Here is a 16,366-nt window from a genome sequence, read left to right as displayed (position 1 = left end):
GGCAGCCAGCACCCAGTAGGTCCATTTTCTGCCCACAGGACCCTCGGCCCTGGAGCCAGCTTCTCCTCCCTGGCCTGGACCTTCAGGCTCCCTTCCTTCCCTACGTGGCCAGAATCAGAACAATGCCTTTCTCTGCAGAGAAGGGGGTTTTGAAGCTTTTCATGGGCCTTCAATGTAAGAAATTTACCATGTCACCAGCAAGAAGAATAAACGTTAGCTTACCTTTATTGAACGCTTACTACATGACGGGTTCTGCTCTAAAAATTTTTCATGGAGTAATTTCCGTAGTGCTTACAACACCCCTATTATTATCCCCATTTTATAGGTGAGCAAACTGAGGCACTGATAGGTTGAGTAACAACCCTACATGGTCTTGCTGCTAATAATGTTTTTTTCATTCTTTCCTTTCAATATATGGTGAATAAGAGGATTAACAAATAAAGCCTGACCTATTTTGGTAGAGTGACCACTGTTCTACCTTCCATCTGATTAGCTGAGATCTGGGGACTGCTTTGTGGAAAAGCACCCAACAGTCAGCCACACTGACAGGCTGTTTTTATGGAGTGCAGGAAGGGGTTTAACTGTTGGCACATCCAGCAAATGGCTGGTGACAGGAGGAAAAAGGATTCACAAGCTATGCAGGATTTCCCCAGCCTGTGAGCCTGGGGCCAGCAGAGCACAGTGTGGTGCCAGCGGGCCGGACTTGGCCCCTAGAATCGCAGTCTCCTTGACCACTCTGAGACGCCCACAGGGAGAAGGAAGGCTGTTCCAAATTCAGGTCCTCGGGGAGTTAATTCAGGCACCCAAGTCCTCTCTAGACGCCTGTGATCACTCATGCTTAGTGGAAATCTGATTCCCAAAGTTCATCCCTGAGCCGAGTCCTTTGGAGACACCTTTGTATTGTGTTAGTGGCTATGAGAACCTTCTGGGGGGTGGCACGGCACGGGCACAGGGCCGCCAGAGGCCAGCTGTGACAGGGTGAAGTATTAGTTAGGCGTGCCTGTGGCTGCAAGTATGGGTCTGAAGTGGTGCCGTCATTTTGGTACAAAAGATGTGTCCAATGATGTGGTTCTGTGGCGTGGCAGAGGGCAAAGTGAACACCAGCCCTGCTCTGGCTCTCTTGCCCCCTCCTGGCCACAGATGGCTGCTGCACCCACCTTCCCTGGGGGGCCGGGGCACCTAAAGAGTTGAGTCCTTCTCTGTTGGCAGACTGGTGTTCTGGGGACAAGACGGACGCTCTCAAATCCAAGTGTTACCTCCGCATTCCAAGCTGGAACAAGACAGATGGGGAAAGGGACGAAGGACTATGGGAAAGAGGCTGACCACGTTTTTTTTTTTTTTTTAGATTTTATTTTTATCTGACAGAGATCACAACTAGGCAGAGAGGCAGGCAGAGAGAGAGAGAGGGAGAAGCAGGCTCCCTGCCGATCAGAGAGCCCAATGGTGGGACTCGATCCCGGGTCCCTGAGATCATGACCGGAGCCGAAGGCAGAGGCTCAACCCACTGAGCCACACAGGCGCCCGAGGCTGACCCTTTTTATGAGGAGAACACGCTCCTCAAATCCCTGAAGGAGAAGCCTTCACCTACACTAACATGAAGATATGAGCCAGACCCACTGGGTTCAAATCCCGTGTGCCATCACCTTGCTCTAGGATCTTGGGCAAGTTACCTCTCTGTGGCTTCTGTTTGCTGGTTGGTTAAAAATGGAGATGCTACCAGATCCTTTTCACAGGGCTGTTCTAAGGGTTAAACGGGTTGATAGTTAACTGAACAGAGCGCCTGGCATGTAGTCAAATCAAAGCAAAAACCTCGTGCTTCAGGCCAGAGTGAGAATTTGCAAGGCCACATGGGTCTGGGAACTCAGCAGGGAATCCCAGACCCCAGCCAGTGGGGAAGTGAAGTGTGTCACTGAGGTTACGGTCTCTTCCTCTTTACAAGAAATTGCCAACCGCTCTCTCAAAATGTCTCTTCCTATGTGTGCTCCCACCCGCGGTGACAGAGAGTTCCCCTCAGTCTACGGCTTTAGTACATTGGGTGTGTCCAAGTCCGACGTTCTGGCCAGGCTGCTGTGCGGGAAACGGTCACACAATGCCGCTTTGCCTCAGTAGTTCTCCGCAGACGTCTGTCTTATGTCACAATTCAACGGAGTCACTTGGGTGAGGCTGGAGGCGGAATGGCCATGGGACGCCCCCGGCACAGAGAAGTCCTTCCTGTTCTGTGATCCTTCTTTTCAGTGGGGGGGGAGGACAGGAAACAAGGACATAAGACCCTCCAAGTCAGTGCACCAGCCTCAGTCATTATCTGCGGACTGAATCAATCAATGAAAAAACTAGCACTAAGTCGTTAGTGTGTTATTAATAGAATATAGGTCATCAGAGAAAGCATGATTAATTGCAAGATGATCTCAGCGGCTGCCGTACAGTATCGCAGCCGAGGACCTAGATTTTTCCCAAGGCAGAGTCTTTGCACACAGCAGCTTTGCTTTGTTGGCAGGAGGGTAAAGGCCCACCTCTATGAACAGGTATCTTCCTATCACTCTTGCAAATCCCTCTTTCAAAGACGAGGTGAGGATGGGTATAATGAGAATCTTCTCTAAATGAAGGATGATGGAACCACTTTATTATAGGCCCCTGATGCCCCAATGTGAAGCCCTGGTGAAGTCTGGAAAGGAGAAAGCAGCTTCTAGCAAAAAGCCCCAGCGAGCCGGGTTCCTCCATCCGCCGCTTACACGATGAGCTGCATGGAGGACAAAGGTCTGGCTGCCCACATCAGCGTTTGGTCAGGAGAGGCGGGTACGTGTGGCCAGGCCCTCTTAGGGGTTTGCTGAACACTGCCCAGAGTGTGTGTCCTGCTCCAAGACAGAAAGCACAGGAGAAAGCTGCCATCTCTGGGTGCAGTGAGAGAAAAGAGCACGTAGTCATGGTGCTAGGCTTTGGGGCTCACAAGCCTGCCCGCTGGGAGAGCAGGTGCCGGCAGTCAGACTCTCTGACCCATAGGATTAGCAACCGCATCTTCACTTGGTCTTCCAGGAGGACCAGGCAGAGGGGAGTGGAGAGGTGTAAGTGGCTGAAATGCCTGCTTCACAAGATTACAGTGAGCATCAAAACCAAGGGCAGTAGCATGTAAATACTTTGAAACGTGGTATGAGACTGGTTGTCCCTGTTACTGTGGAGCAGCGGATCTTCTGTCAGATACTCCCCTGAAAGCCCAGTTTTTAAAACGGAGGGAGCAGCCATCGGTGAACAGGGGTCTGGGGGCCTGCAGCCTCACCCGCTGCCTCCCCTTCCCTCTGTAGTGTCCCCCCTGAGGACCGCACCTCCTCGGGTTCTGGAGGGGCCTGGCTCTGCCTCCAGCTAGGCCTGGGCCCCACACAAGTCACATGAGCGTTCTGAGCCTCAGTTTCCTCATCCATCAAGTGGGCAGTTCAGTCTAGGTCGGGTTGTTCTTCACCCATTTCCTACCGACGGGGTCTTTAGAGAGGCCTTTGTCATTGATGAAACAGTGTTTTTGTTTTGTTTTCTGGAGAGACATGATCCTTTCAGCTTAGAAAGGATCCCAGTCACCCAAACATGAAGGAATGCGCTATTGATTGCTGAGGTTCCCTTCCGGTTGCATCAGTCAGTTATTTCTGTCTTGTAAGAGACAGGATCTTCCCAGCGCAAACTAACGGGAGCTGCAAAGGGAAGCTAATGGCTCTAGGACCTGAAAGTCCCCAGGCTGGCCTGACCAGAGTCAACACTCAGGTGTCGTCAGGAACACACCCTTCTCCACTTCCGGGCTCTGTCTCTCTCAGCTTTGACTTCATTCTCCGATGCCCCCCACCTCTCAGGTGGCAGAGAGCCCTCAGCAGCCCCCGCCTTCTATCCCAGGTCCTCCCCCCAGTACTTCCCACACACTTTCCAGGACCTACACTGATTGGCCCTGCTTGGACCCTGTGTCTCTCCCAGAGCCAATCACTGTGGCCGAGGGGAGGAACCAGTCAGGTTGGGAGTCAGGCCAAGATACCCTCTCACCCCCAGGTGCTGTCCTCTGGGATTCTGTTTCTTGGGGCAAACCCTAGGAAGCGAGATGTGTGGCCCTATGAGTGTGGCCTGTGTGACAGACAAGTGGGCCAGCTGGGCTGTGGCTGTGGTGGGTGTGCTGGGACCACTGAGCAATTCCAAGGCCATCCTTCTTTCCCAGGTGGTGTGAAGAGGGACTTCACTGGGAGCTCTGGGATCCTGGCTGAATTGCTGGCCCCATAGCCCACCTTTGCTGCCGTTGGCCCCAACCCCTCAGTGTCCTCCCCATGAGACCCCATACTGAGGGACAGGACAGCTCCCCCCGCCACACATCACTGCTGATGTGCTTATTAAGAGCCATAGACCTCACTTTAGAGAAGGGGAGGGGGAGAATGTGAGTGGCAGAAAAGCAATTTCCACTGTCATTTAAAAAGGCAGCTATTAAAATTTTATAGGAGCTTTATTGCAGGGGCCTCCCGATCATCCCAAGACTTTTTTTCTTAATGGAAAGTCTGGCGATAAAGGGAAATGTTCTGGGTGCCTCTGATTCCCTTCTGCCCAACCCATGATTGTCAGGGCTTCATAGACCAGCGCAGGCAAAGCAACTACCCAAGAGACTGTTTCTGAGCTTTTAAAGACTATGTGTTTTTCTGTTTGGTGTTTCTATGTACAGTAACTGTATCTAATTTTATTTTGTGCTTTCCTAAATGGCTTGGTAGTGAGCTATGGGAATTGTCAAGAACTGCACTCAACTCTGTCCTTCAGTGTTTTTGTGAACAAATGGAAATTCAAGTCAGCCTGCTTAGGTATCAAAGGAAGTGTTTCAACTCAAGGTCTGGGACAGTCTGTACTGAACAGCTTCAGGTGTGGCTAGATCCAGAGCCTCCCAGGTGGTCAGGGCCCTGTTTCCTTCTTCCTGGCTCTGTATGCCCCTGTGTTGGTTTTGTTGTCAGAAAAGCTCTGAGGCAGCTCCACGTATTTATCCAACCAGCTAAGCAGTGCTCCAGGAGAAACGAACCATCACTTTCCTATAGTCCCAGGACATGGCCTGAGGCCACTGTTTATTGAAGCCAATCACCTTGGCTTCAATGCCAGGGCCACCCTAAACTCTCTCTGAGGCCAGGAGCAGGGACAAGGAGGTTCAAGTGGCTTTACTGGCCCGGTCTGGATCATATGACCACCCTTTCAGTTCCCTTCCAGCTCATGGTGGAGGTGGGGGGCATTCCCATAGGAGTCCCAGGTGCTGACAGGGAAAGGTCAGGTTCAGGGGACTGACTCAGAGAGGGAGACGAATGCAGGGTAGACCCAAACTGTAGGTGTTCACAAAGATCTGAGTCTGTCCCCACACTCACTGGTTATTATCTTCCTTGGGGACCTGCTGTCCCATCGTCACTCTAGCTGGTGTCTGGCTTCAGGTTTCCTCATCCCAGGTCCTTGGACCCTTCCATCCAAGGACGGAATTCAGAGGACCATGAAGTTGGCTGGGGGAAGAAGTTACGTCTTTATTTCCTCTACTGTCTGAAATTAAGCATTTCCTTTCCTTCCCAATGAGGGGCACAGGCCACATTGTACTGGCAGTAACTGTGACTTTGTCGCCACAAGAAAGTAAAAATATTTCAGTATCACATTACAGTTGTTGGAGATATTGCAAAATATCATTTACGCCCATCTGTTTCTAAATTACTCTAGTTATTAGACCCACCACTAGGATCTCGTAATTTAAAGCATTCATAAAGAAGCACGAATATTACTGTATCTCAGATTAGGGGTTTTTTTCTGCAGATACTTTGATATCTGAGTATAATTGGTTTCCTTTATAACCTTGTGTGTTGTATTTTGTGCACTTAAAAAGATGATTCTAAGGAGGAGTCTACACTCTTCTTTAGCCGGTTGCCAATGGGGGTCTGTGGCACAGGAAAGGCTGAGAAGCCCTTTTGGCTTCTCCAGGAGCCTCTAGGGGCAAGATTATTGAAGATAACCTGATTCTTGGATTCTGGAAAGTTGGCTAGTTGCTTGCTAGTTTTCCTTCTGGGAGCTTCCTTGAGCTGGCTAGAATTTGAGCTTGGCCTTAGTGTTGGGTAGCGTTCAGACATTTTGGTGCTGGGGAGGTGGGGCAGGGAGGCATTGTTAGCCTGTAGTTAGCGCTCTTCGTGGACCACCGTGACCATTGGCCCAGCCGAGTAGTCAGGAGCAGGCCCTGGAGCCAGGCTGCCTGGGTTCATCCAGCTGTAATAAACTTCTGACTGGCTGGGTAGCCTCAGCCAATGGACTCTTTACCCCCTCTGTGCCTCAGTTACCTTCTCCATAGCACAGACGAAAGCATAATGTCTATTTCTTAGAGTTATTGAGAGAGTGAAATGAGTCAGCGTGTGTCTGCTAGGACAGAGCCTGGCAGCTGCGGAGTGAGAGTCATTAACTTAATGGACATTCCCTGTAGGAAGGTTCTAGATTATCCCCTCAGATCTCACCTCCCTGCCTTAGTGAGTACCTAGCCTACCTCACAACTGAAATGTGAGGGTGAACAATACAGACAGTGGCTGCTCAGCCTGGAGACATTCATTCATCCATAAAATATCCATTTAAATATGAACAACCCTACTAAATATTCAAAAACATAAATTAATAATATAAAGTTGTCACTGAAATATCCATTCATATATGAACAACCATACTGAATATTTTAAAACATAAATTAATAATATGAAGTTAAGGCTGGACAAATGCCACTCCTCTGCTCATAGTTGTCTGAAGGAAATATCCTCATAGTGGCCTTCCATCTTCCCCTGTCACCTTCCTGCCCTCATCCCCTCACTCACCCTGCGCCGGGTACACAGGCCTCCTGCCTCTCCTACAATGCTCCACACTCATACTTTGCCTCAGGTCCTTTGCACTGGCCATCCCTGTGGCCTGGAAGTCTCTTGCCCAGATAGTCACAGTTTCCTGCATTAACGTGTCTGTCCTCTTCTCAGGCTTCCTCTGACTAGTCTGGGAAGCAACAGTCCCATCACTCTGCTCACCCTGTTTGGTTTCCCTCAAGACACTCACCGCTCCCTAACTCCACATTATTTGTTTGTTGTCTTCTTCCTTTCCTGGAATTATCTACTCTCTGAGGACAGCGGCTTTGACTTTGGCTTGGTCACTGGCGTTCCCTTGGTCACTAGCCAAGAGCACGTATTCAATAAATATTCGTTGAGGGAATGGGTTTGTGACTGATAGAAACTGGAGCAGGAAGGCTCAGGTTGGCCAAAGACGTGACCTCGTGTTGTTCTTCTCCGCAGATGTGCAGCCTCTGACCAGCCTCAGCTCTCCTGGGACCCTCAGGGATCACTAGTGTCTGGAACACACAGAGGGTGAGTACAGTGTGACTCTTTTGTTTCCTTAAATGTTGCGGCTGGAACACGTAGGCCTCTTGTTATTTTTAAAAATTACTTTAAAAAGGATCAAGGGGAACATGTAAGTCTCCTTCACTGTCTTACGTGTCACCTGCAAGCCTGCTGTCCTCCCTGGGAGTTGGTTACATCAGCAGTCGGGGGTGGGGGGCGTCCTGTCAGACCTCCTCCCGCACATGAACGGCCCCCCTCCCGCAGAGGCACACTCCCTGCTTCTCATTCTGAGGAGGGAAGAGGCCACGCTCCACGTGGGCACGTTTCCTACCATGCCCGGCAACGGCGGAGCTTTGAGATCTTTGGTCATCGCATCTATCGGTATAGCACACGTTTTTTAAAATTCAGTTTTAATTTCAATTTTAACTCCATTGAATTTTTAAAATTTACCCAGAATAAAGGTCCCTCTTTGATGTCCAGTTCTTTGGGTGTAAGGAAATGCACTCGGCTGTCACCCCCATCAAGGTACAGAGTGGCCCCCTCACCGCCACCCTCACCTCTCCACCCCATTCAGATGTGCCATTTCCTTTTGGGCTAAAGATACAGTACAGGTACTTACACAGTATTAAAATATGTATGTATAGTAAATAGATTTTGTGGTAGAAAAGATTTTGAATATATTATAATTGGGTTCCTGGGGTCTTTGCTAGTGAACATCCTCTCTTGTTTCTTTGGCGTAGACTGAGCCGTGGCATTCCAGTTGCTAGTGGGGCATCTGTAAATGAGGATACCGACCTATGTTGGCAGGTTGCAGGCAAGGTGCTTGGAGGCAGCAGGAGTGGGGGTATTGTCTGATCCTCAAAGCACCAAATGACCCTAACAGTATGGAAAGTGGAGGCCAGTTTCTGGCATCTGGACTCTGTACGCAGGCAGTGCTGCTGGCCAAGCTGCAGGAACCAGGGAGTAAAACTTGGGGAACTGAGTGAATCTGGACAGTCAGTTCTCCCTTGGCTATTTGTTGGGTCTTTTCACATCCCTTCATCCTGGCCTAAGGCTCTGCCCACTTACCCGGAGTGTGTCTGTGGGACAGTGTCAGGGGGCCACATTTCCGTCAAATAATGCTGCTTTTTGTTTTTTTAAGATTTTATTTATTTATTTGACAGACAGAGATCACAAGTAGGCAGAGAGGCAGGCAGAGAGAGAGGGGAAGGGAAGCAGGCTCCCTGCTGAGCAGAGAGCCCGATGTGGGGCTCGATCCCAGGACCCCGAGATCATGACCTGAGCTGAAGGCAGAGACTTAACCCATTGAGCCACCCAGGCACCCTCAAATAATGCTTCTTAGCACAATTCTTTATGAACTTTTTTATTTTGGGGGTGGCCAGGTAGCTCAGCTTATTTGAGAGAGAGTTCTCTCTCTCAAATAAGTAAACAAAATCTTAAGAAAAAAAACAAACCTTTTTTATTTTGAAGGGATTTTAGGTTTCCAAAAAGTTACCAAAATCATATGGGAAGCCCACATATCGACCCTTCACCCAGCGTCCCCTCACGCTGCCATCTTACGCACCGTGGCGTGATTACCAGAACCAGGAGATGAGTGCTGGTCCGGTACGATGAACTTAATTGCAACAGGGTTTGGTCACGTTTTTCCTCTTTTCCCCCAGTGACCCTCCTCTATCCCAGGAGCCTACTCAGAATGGCGCACTGTGTGTGGTTGTCCTGTCTCCTTCATCTCCTCCAGGCTGTAATGCCTCCTCAGTCTTCCCTTGTGCTTCCTGACCATAACAGTAAATACGCATTTAAGCCCCTACTGTGATGTCCTTTCTAGGCACTGGGGCTTCAGGAAGGAACAAAACAGAATCCTTTCCCTGTGGGAACCAACATTCTCCTGGAGAGCAAAGCAATAGACAGACAGTGAACGTAAGAGAAATCGGGTGGGGAGAGCTATAGCGATGGGTAAAGCAGGAAGGGGGCTGCCTGGGGGGAACACGGGTGATTTTAGGCAAGGTAATCCAGGAAGGCCTCTCTGAGGCGGCCCCGAATAGAAGCAGTATGGCAGATGCCCAACCTAATTCTTCCACCGGCCAGTGGGAAAGCTAAATCAATTATCTCACTTCGGAAGGGGGTTTCCGGAATCCTGGCGAACAGTACAATGCGTTCCCTCTCCGAGGGACAGCCCCTCCTTAGCTCTCGCCCTCTGTTGCCCTGTGAAAATGCCGAACATTGCCCAATCTTGTGATTTTTTTTTTCCTCGATAGAAAGCAAAAATGAAGAATTCTCGCTAGTCCAGTGAACCCAAATTATGCTACATCAGATAATTTTCAGTGATTTGTGGATGAACATGTTTTGTTTGTTTACATTGTATTTGTTATTATTAGTTATTAAGTTACTTTTGCAGCAAAAGATGCCAGCTTTTCATTTTGGTGGTACTGTAGTCTTCTTTTTAAATTGTGTGTGTATGTGTGTGTGTGTGTGTGTGTGTGTGTGTGTGTGTTTAAAGATTTTATTTATTTATTTGACAGAGATCACAAGGAGGCAGAGAGGCATGTGGCGAGGTGGGGAAGCAGGCTCCCTGATGAGCAGAGAGCCTGATGCAGGGCTCGATCCCAGGACCCTGAGATCATGACCTGAGCAGAAGGCAGAGGCTTAACCCACAGAGCCACCCAGGCGCCCCTATATATTTAAGTTTAAAATGAATTGGTTTCTTGGGGCGCCTGGGCTGGCTGGTTGGTGGAGTTGCATGTTTCTTGGTCTTGGGGTGGTGAGATCGAGCCCCATGCTGGGTGCAGAGATTACTTAAAAAAAAAAAGAAAAAATTTTAAATGAAAATGAAGTATTTTAAAGAAAATATTAAGTGAATAATTGCACAGATGGGACTAGATGCAGCTGAAAAGGAAGAGCAGAATATGGTGACTGAGGCTTTGCAAACACTGTTCAGCCCCCGTCTCCCCCTCTTTCTCCTCTAAGTCGGGGTTCTCATTCAGGGACCTAAATGGAGATTGGCAAACTATTCGTGTGGACTTATGCCCTGAGCCATTTGTGTTACGGTGGGTGCATGAGGCAGGAGTGCTTTTATTTACTTTTTTTTTTTCTTAAGATTTCATTTGACAGGGAGAGACACAGCAAGGGAAGGAACACAAGCAGGGAGAGAGGGAGAAGGAGGCTTCCCGCCGAGCAGGGAGCCTGATGTGGGGCTTGAACCCAGGACCCTGGGATCATGACCTGAGCTGCAGGCAGACACTTAATGACTGAGCCACCCAGGCGCCCCCAGGAGTGCTTTTAGCTGCAACAACAGAAAGCCCAGCACCCAGCTGTTGAAACAGATGAGGACTGATTTCTCTAACGTCACAACAAACCTGGAGGCACTTAGCTGGGAGGCTCATTCAGGGATGATAGTGGTGTCCTGCCTGGAGCTTCTTGGATTTGCTCAGCCTTCCCCTCCGGGTCGCAAGGTTGCTCCTGTGGCTCCAGCTGTGACAAGGAGGGGGAACGTCAACCCTAGCAGCACATGCTTTCCAGTCATGGACTGCTTAAGCATTCCCCCCTCCCAAAATCCCCCCAGAAGATTCCACTTACATATCACAGGCCAGAAAAGTGTCACGTGGCCTCCCCCAGCTCCAGGAAGGTGGGAAATTTCAGTTAGCTTTCCAGCCTCTCCTGGGGCAGAAGCCAGGGAAGAAGGGACTTGAGCATGTCACTTGGGTTGGCCGGCCAGCAGTGTCTGGGTCCACAGGGGAAGAAAAACAATAATCATTAACACTAATGGGTCCCAATTCTGTGCCCAGCCCTTCCCTGAGCACTTGCCGTGCATGATCTCATACCCCCCCTCCCGCCCCGCACTCACCCTATGACGTTGCTGCTCTGATCCCCCACACAGTAATGACTTACTGAGGCACAGAGTGGTAAAGCCACTTACCGAGTAGAGAAGCCGGGGTGGGGACCTTGGCAGTCTGTCTCCAGAGCCTTGGCTGTTGGCACTGTGCTTTGTTACCTCCCAAGAGGTCCCAGGGTCCCAGACTGCTGGCTCTGTGACCTCGGTTGAAATCCTTCCAGCCAGGGGAGGAACGGGGCTGCATCTTTTGCTTTGGGGAAGTTTCGGTCATTTCAGAGCTTTCTCGTGAACCACATCTGTGCTGCGAGAACCCCCTCTCCCTGGTTCTGGTCTAGTCCTGGTGAGCAGCACCAACCCTACCCCTCCTTCCTGGCTTGCTGATCGATGGCTGAGAGGACTTCTCCTGGCCTCCCCCTTTCCAGGTTGTAGCTGTGCTTTTAATTCCTCTTCCTAGAGTGAGGCTCTGGCCTTGTTCCCTGTCTTGGGGTTCTGCTGGCCGATTCATTTACCACACACCTCCTCTGTGCCCAGCCCTATACTGTGCTGTGTGGAGAGGCCGCTTATGGCAGGGTGGACCCTGCACCCAGAGGCTCCTCATCCAGTGAATGGCAGGGCTGTGTAGGGGAAGCCTGAGGGTGGTGGGCTGCCATTGGAGCTGCCTAGCCAGTCTGGAGGTCAGATGGGCCTCCCAGAAGCAGGAGGAAGAGACTGATCGAAGAGCACCTTCTCCTTATCCATGTCCCCTGTCTTCAGTGAAACTGCCCCTTGACAGCTCTTCTTTCTGAATTCCCACCCCTTCCTCTATAAAATGAGGGGTTGGGATGTGGGTCGCCATCCATCCATTTTACAGGCTTGGGGCATTTCCCATTTCCCGGTCTGGGGCTGGGCCCTGGGCTTACAGGGATGTCCTCTGGGAGAGACTATCCGGCGAGAGCTCTGTCGGAAAACAGCCTGGAGTGAGGAGAGCTATAATACGGGAAGCCCCAGGGCTGCAGAAACTCAGAGGGGACACCAGAGCCTGCCTTGGAGTTTCAGGGCAAGCTTCTTAAAATCCAAATGGCAAAATCAAAAATGGTTTGACATAGTGGCCAAGAGCACAGGCTTCAGACTCCAGCCGAGCCCGGGGTAGGGAGCTTAACCCTGGAGCCTCCTAACTGTATGGAATTGAAAAGCAATTGTGGAGCTCAGATAGAGTGATGCGGTGAGTGGCATGGAGCAGTTACATAGTAGACAAGGTAGTGGGCAGTCATGGCTTACATGCAGTAGCCCTCACTGTGTGTCAGGCAGCTTAGTCTCCAGCCTATAAGCTAGTAAGAACTTGCTTATTCCCAAATATGACTGTTTACCTTGTGTCTGGCCCCAAGCTGGATATAGCAGTGCCGTGCTCTGGGAACAGGGCTTGCACAGCTGAGGCCCGGGTCGGAAATCTCACAGGAGCAAAGCAGAGTGGCTCTGGTGTGTGTCCGAAACTCACGACTGCTGGCTTCCCCTTCCTTTTCCAACTCAGTAGTCCCGGGGCCTTTTAGCACTGGCCACTAGCGTGTGGGCTGCCCTTGACCTCTGTGGCCAGAACGCATGCATGCTCTGCTCAGCCCATCAGGCGAATCCCAAATTAGACCTGACAGTGTGATTTATTCTCTGGGATGGAACCAGGAGGGCAGAGCCCCAGTGGGTGATTCTGCGGGAAGGTTGTCAGCCCGAATTAGCCCAGGCCCTTTCCTGCAGCCTTGCTGCTTCAGCTTCCTCTAGCTAATCGGGTTTTCCAGGCTGTTGCTGGCTTGTGAGCGACCTCCTCCAGTCCCCAGGGGCTGAGACTTGGCCGTGATCCCTAAGGAGCCGTGTTTGATGAGGGTCCCCAGGCTGGCTCTGTCTGGAGGGAGTGAGGGGCTCTGGGTCCTTTCATCCCTCACGTCAGGAATTAAAAGTGGCGATTCCCCGGGGACAAGTTGTTCCATCCCCTTCTCTCTTCCCTTCCCCGAGGTTCCTTTCTGGCAGCCAGAGGCCACACCGCCTTGCTCCTCACCTCCCATCTGTGGTCACAATTGCCTCTGCATCGAGCTGCCTGCCTCCATTCACAGGAATGCTAGTGATAGGCAAAGTTCTGCTGCAGCAACGGGTTGACCCCGAAGTCCTAGAAATTGGACCCAACAGATGTCCTTCCCTTACTCGTGACACCAGGCAGGTCAGGTCAGGGGGGGGTGCTTTATACTGTTCCTCAGAGACACAGATCGATGGGGGCTCCTATCTCGAAGCCTACGACTAGATCACGTAACTCCCAGGGTCACCACGGCAGGACGGGGAATGAGAGAGTCACACAAGGCCCAGAGTGACACAGCTCATTTCCACCCACACCCAGAGCTTGTTGCAGGGGCCTGCCTCTCAGCATGGGGGCTGGAAAGGTATTCAGTGAGCACTAAGTGTCCTAGCCACAATAGTCAGGTGTGGTCTTTATTAAGCACCTTCTGTGTGCCAGGCCCTCTAGGAAATACAAAGGGGTCCCCGCCTTTCTCAAGCTCAATTCAGGGGAGGAAACCAGAATCTGAGTAAGTAATTACAGAAACAGCTGTGTCATTGCACCTGTGCTAAATGCCCGGATGGAGGGACCATGAGAGCAAATCCAAGAGAGGCCTGATGTGTTTAGAGGGGTCAGGAGATGCCTGTGGTAAGGACTGACACTTGAAGGGAGGCTGACACTTCCCACTTCATGGGAAGACCTTAATGGAATGGGAGAGAGCGTTCCCCGTAGAGGGAACAGCATCCTCGGAGTTCTGCACTGGGAAGAGCTCTGCTCTTCGGAGGAGCTGGAAGGCTGGTGGAAGTGCAGGGTGACAAGGGAGGGGACATGGGGAGGAGTTGGGTATTTGGAAACCTACCTTGTGGCCCTGCTGCAAGCACTGAGTGCAGGCATTGTTTCCGCAAATACCAAGTCCCTGCTCTTTGGCAGGCAGCATTTCAGGTACTGGGGACAGAGCGGTGAACAGGACAGCAAATGTCCCTGCTGTTTTAGAGCCAGCGAGTAAAAGAAATAAGGTGATTTTCCCCAGTGAAATGATAAGGTACTAACACAGAGAGTGTAGAGCACACAGGCTTTTGGCTACAAATAACCGAAAACCGCATCGGTGCTAGCGGAAGCTGTCAGGGAACAGGTGGGCTCCCCAACTCCCAAGTCCAGGGGTTCTTTGGGCGGCCTTTTGGGCCCATGACTTGGCAGTTCTGCAGAAGCATGGAGGACCCAGGTTTGTTCTGCCACAGCCCTGCTGTCCCTGGTGCTGCCCTCCCTTGAAGGCAGACCCCGTCCACAGCCCTGGTGTGGCACCGAGGGACACTGTAGGCAGCCTCAGTTGGAAGCAGAAGCTTTTCAAACTCTTTCAAGGACCTCCACTAGCTCACTTCTGTGGCTAATGAATTGTAGGGATGGAGGCTGCTGCCATTATCCCAACAGGAGACCATGGAGAACAGGACCAAGGTGGGGCAAGGAGAGAGAGAACGAGGGGCAGTTGGGAGGTGGAGTGGACAGGGCTTGCTAGTGGCATGGCTGCTCCAGAGAAGGAATGCTGAGCAGACAGACACAGACTCACACAGGCGTCCACCTTGCACTGTGGCTTCTTCCCGCACAAGTCATGGTCCTCATTGGCATTTACAGGTTCAGAAATCTATTTTTTGAAGATTTTATTTATTTATCTGTCAGAGAGAGCACAAGCAGGGGGAACAGTAGAGGGAGAGGGAGACACAGGCTCCCCGCTGAGCAGGAAGCCTGAGGCAGGGCTCGATCCCAGGACGCTGAGACCATGACCTGAGCTTAAGGCAAATGCTTAACCATCTGAGCCACCCAGGCGCTCCAAGGATCCTGCTTCTTTGACTATGGGACCTTTTTGTTTTCTAAAAGACACTTAGTAACACATTCTAACAAAAAGATTGGAAATACTTTGCTTCCATGTTTCTCCTCCTCACTGGCATATTAGAGTCATGTGGGGAGTTTTAAGACACCCGCCCCACCCCGGACCAGTTCATTAGAATCACCGAGGGTGGGACCAGGCGTGGGATGTTTTTCTATTAAAGCTCCCCAGATGTTTCCAGGGTGCGGCCAAGGGTGAGGACTACCACTTTATCATGTCCTTGGGTGAGCTTCACATGTATAAAGCTATATTGTTTGCATCTCTGATTATCAAATGCTTGCGGGTTGTTTAAAAAAAAAGGAGAAGAAAAAAATCAAAGGACCCAGAATCCTCCAAGATGATCATGTTTGCAAACTAATATGTTCCTTCCCCGTTTTTTTGAATACTTGTACTAGAAAACCCATACGTGTCCTAAAACTGGGTGTTCCCTGTCTTTTCAAAGAGATTTTTAAGAACGTTCTGGGGACTACTTGAGCTGTGTAGGGATTGTAGAGGACATAATCAGCTGTCTGCTTCTCTTTGTAAGTTTATTAATTTTGTGACACATTTAGAATCATTATGAATAAAAAATGGTGAACTGTAAAAGTTGCTTACTTCTTCTCACATATCAGAAAACAGCATTCTACTCTTCACAGGCAGCCTTCGTGCAAGAGTTTTTTTTAAGATTTTATTTATTTATTTAACAGAGAGAGATCACAGGTAGGCTGAGCAGAGAGCCTGATACAGGGCTCGATCCCAGGATCCTAGGATCAGGACCTGAGCCGAAGGCAGAAGCTTTAACCCACTGAGCCACCCAGGCGCCCCAGTGATACGGCACTTCTTGAACTTATGTATGATGTTTTGTTTTTTTCTTATTCAACTGGAAACCATATCTCAAGCCTCAGGAAGCCAGTCATATATCAGACAGTTGGGTTTTTTAAATTCCCCCTTTTAGTTGTGTATTGGTAATCTCTAGAGCATAGCCACTGACTGACTTTGTTACATTCAAAAAATTAAAACAACAAACAAACAAAAGCCCAAGGGGTGGCTGACTGGCTGAGTCCATAGAGAGAGTGACTCTTGATCTCGGGTTGTGGGTTTAAGTCCCATGGTGGATGTAGAGATTACTTAAAAAAAACAAAATCTTGGGGCGCCTGGGTGGCTCAGTGGGTTAAAGCCTCTGCCTTCGGCTCAGGTCATGATCTCAGGGTCCTGGGATCGAGCCCCACATCGGGCTCTCTGCTCAGCAGGGAGCCTGCTTCCCCCTTCTCTCTCTCTGCCTGCCTCTCTGCCTACTTGTGATCTCTGTCTGTCAAATAAATAAATAAAAAATCTTA

At 50.3% G+C, this 16,366-nt stretch overlaps 1 protein-coding gene across 4 annotated transcripts in view; it reads left to right on the top strand.

Moving 5' to 3' along the window:
- The window catches only part of SIPA1L3 (signal induced proliferation associated 1 like 3), a 233,800-nt gene that overhangs the window by 82,860 nt on the left and 134,574 nt on the right, over positions 1-16,366 (top strand). For all 4 annotated transcript variants that reach the window (XM_059382994.1, XM_059382995.1, XM_059382998.1 and 1 more), the window contains one exon: positions 7,281-7,352. The gene's annotated coding sequence lies outside the window, so the exon portion shown is untranslated. The remainder of the gene's footprint in view (positions 1-7,280; positions 7,353-16,366) is intronic.

The sequence above is a fragment of the Mustela nigripes genome, chromosome 17 (assembly GCF_022355385.1).
Source record: "Mustela nigripes isolate SB6536 chromosome 17, MUSNIG.SB6536, whole genome shotgun sequence".
NCBI classification, from domain to species: domain Eukaryota; kingdom Metazoa; phylum Chordata; class Mammalia; order Carnivora; family Mustelidae; genus Mustela; species Mustela nigripes.
This window is presented reverse-complemented; position numbering and strand designations above follow the sequence as displayed.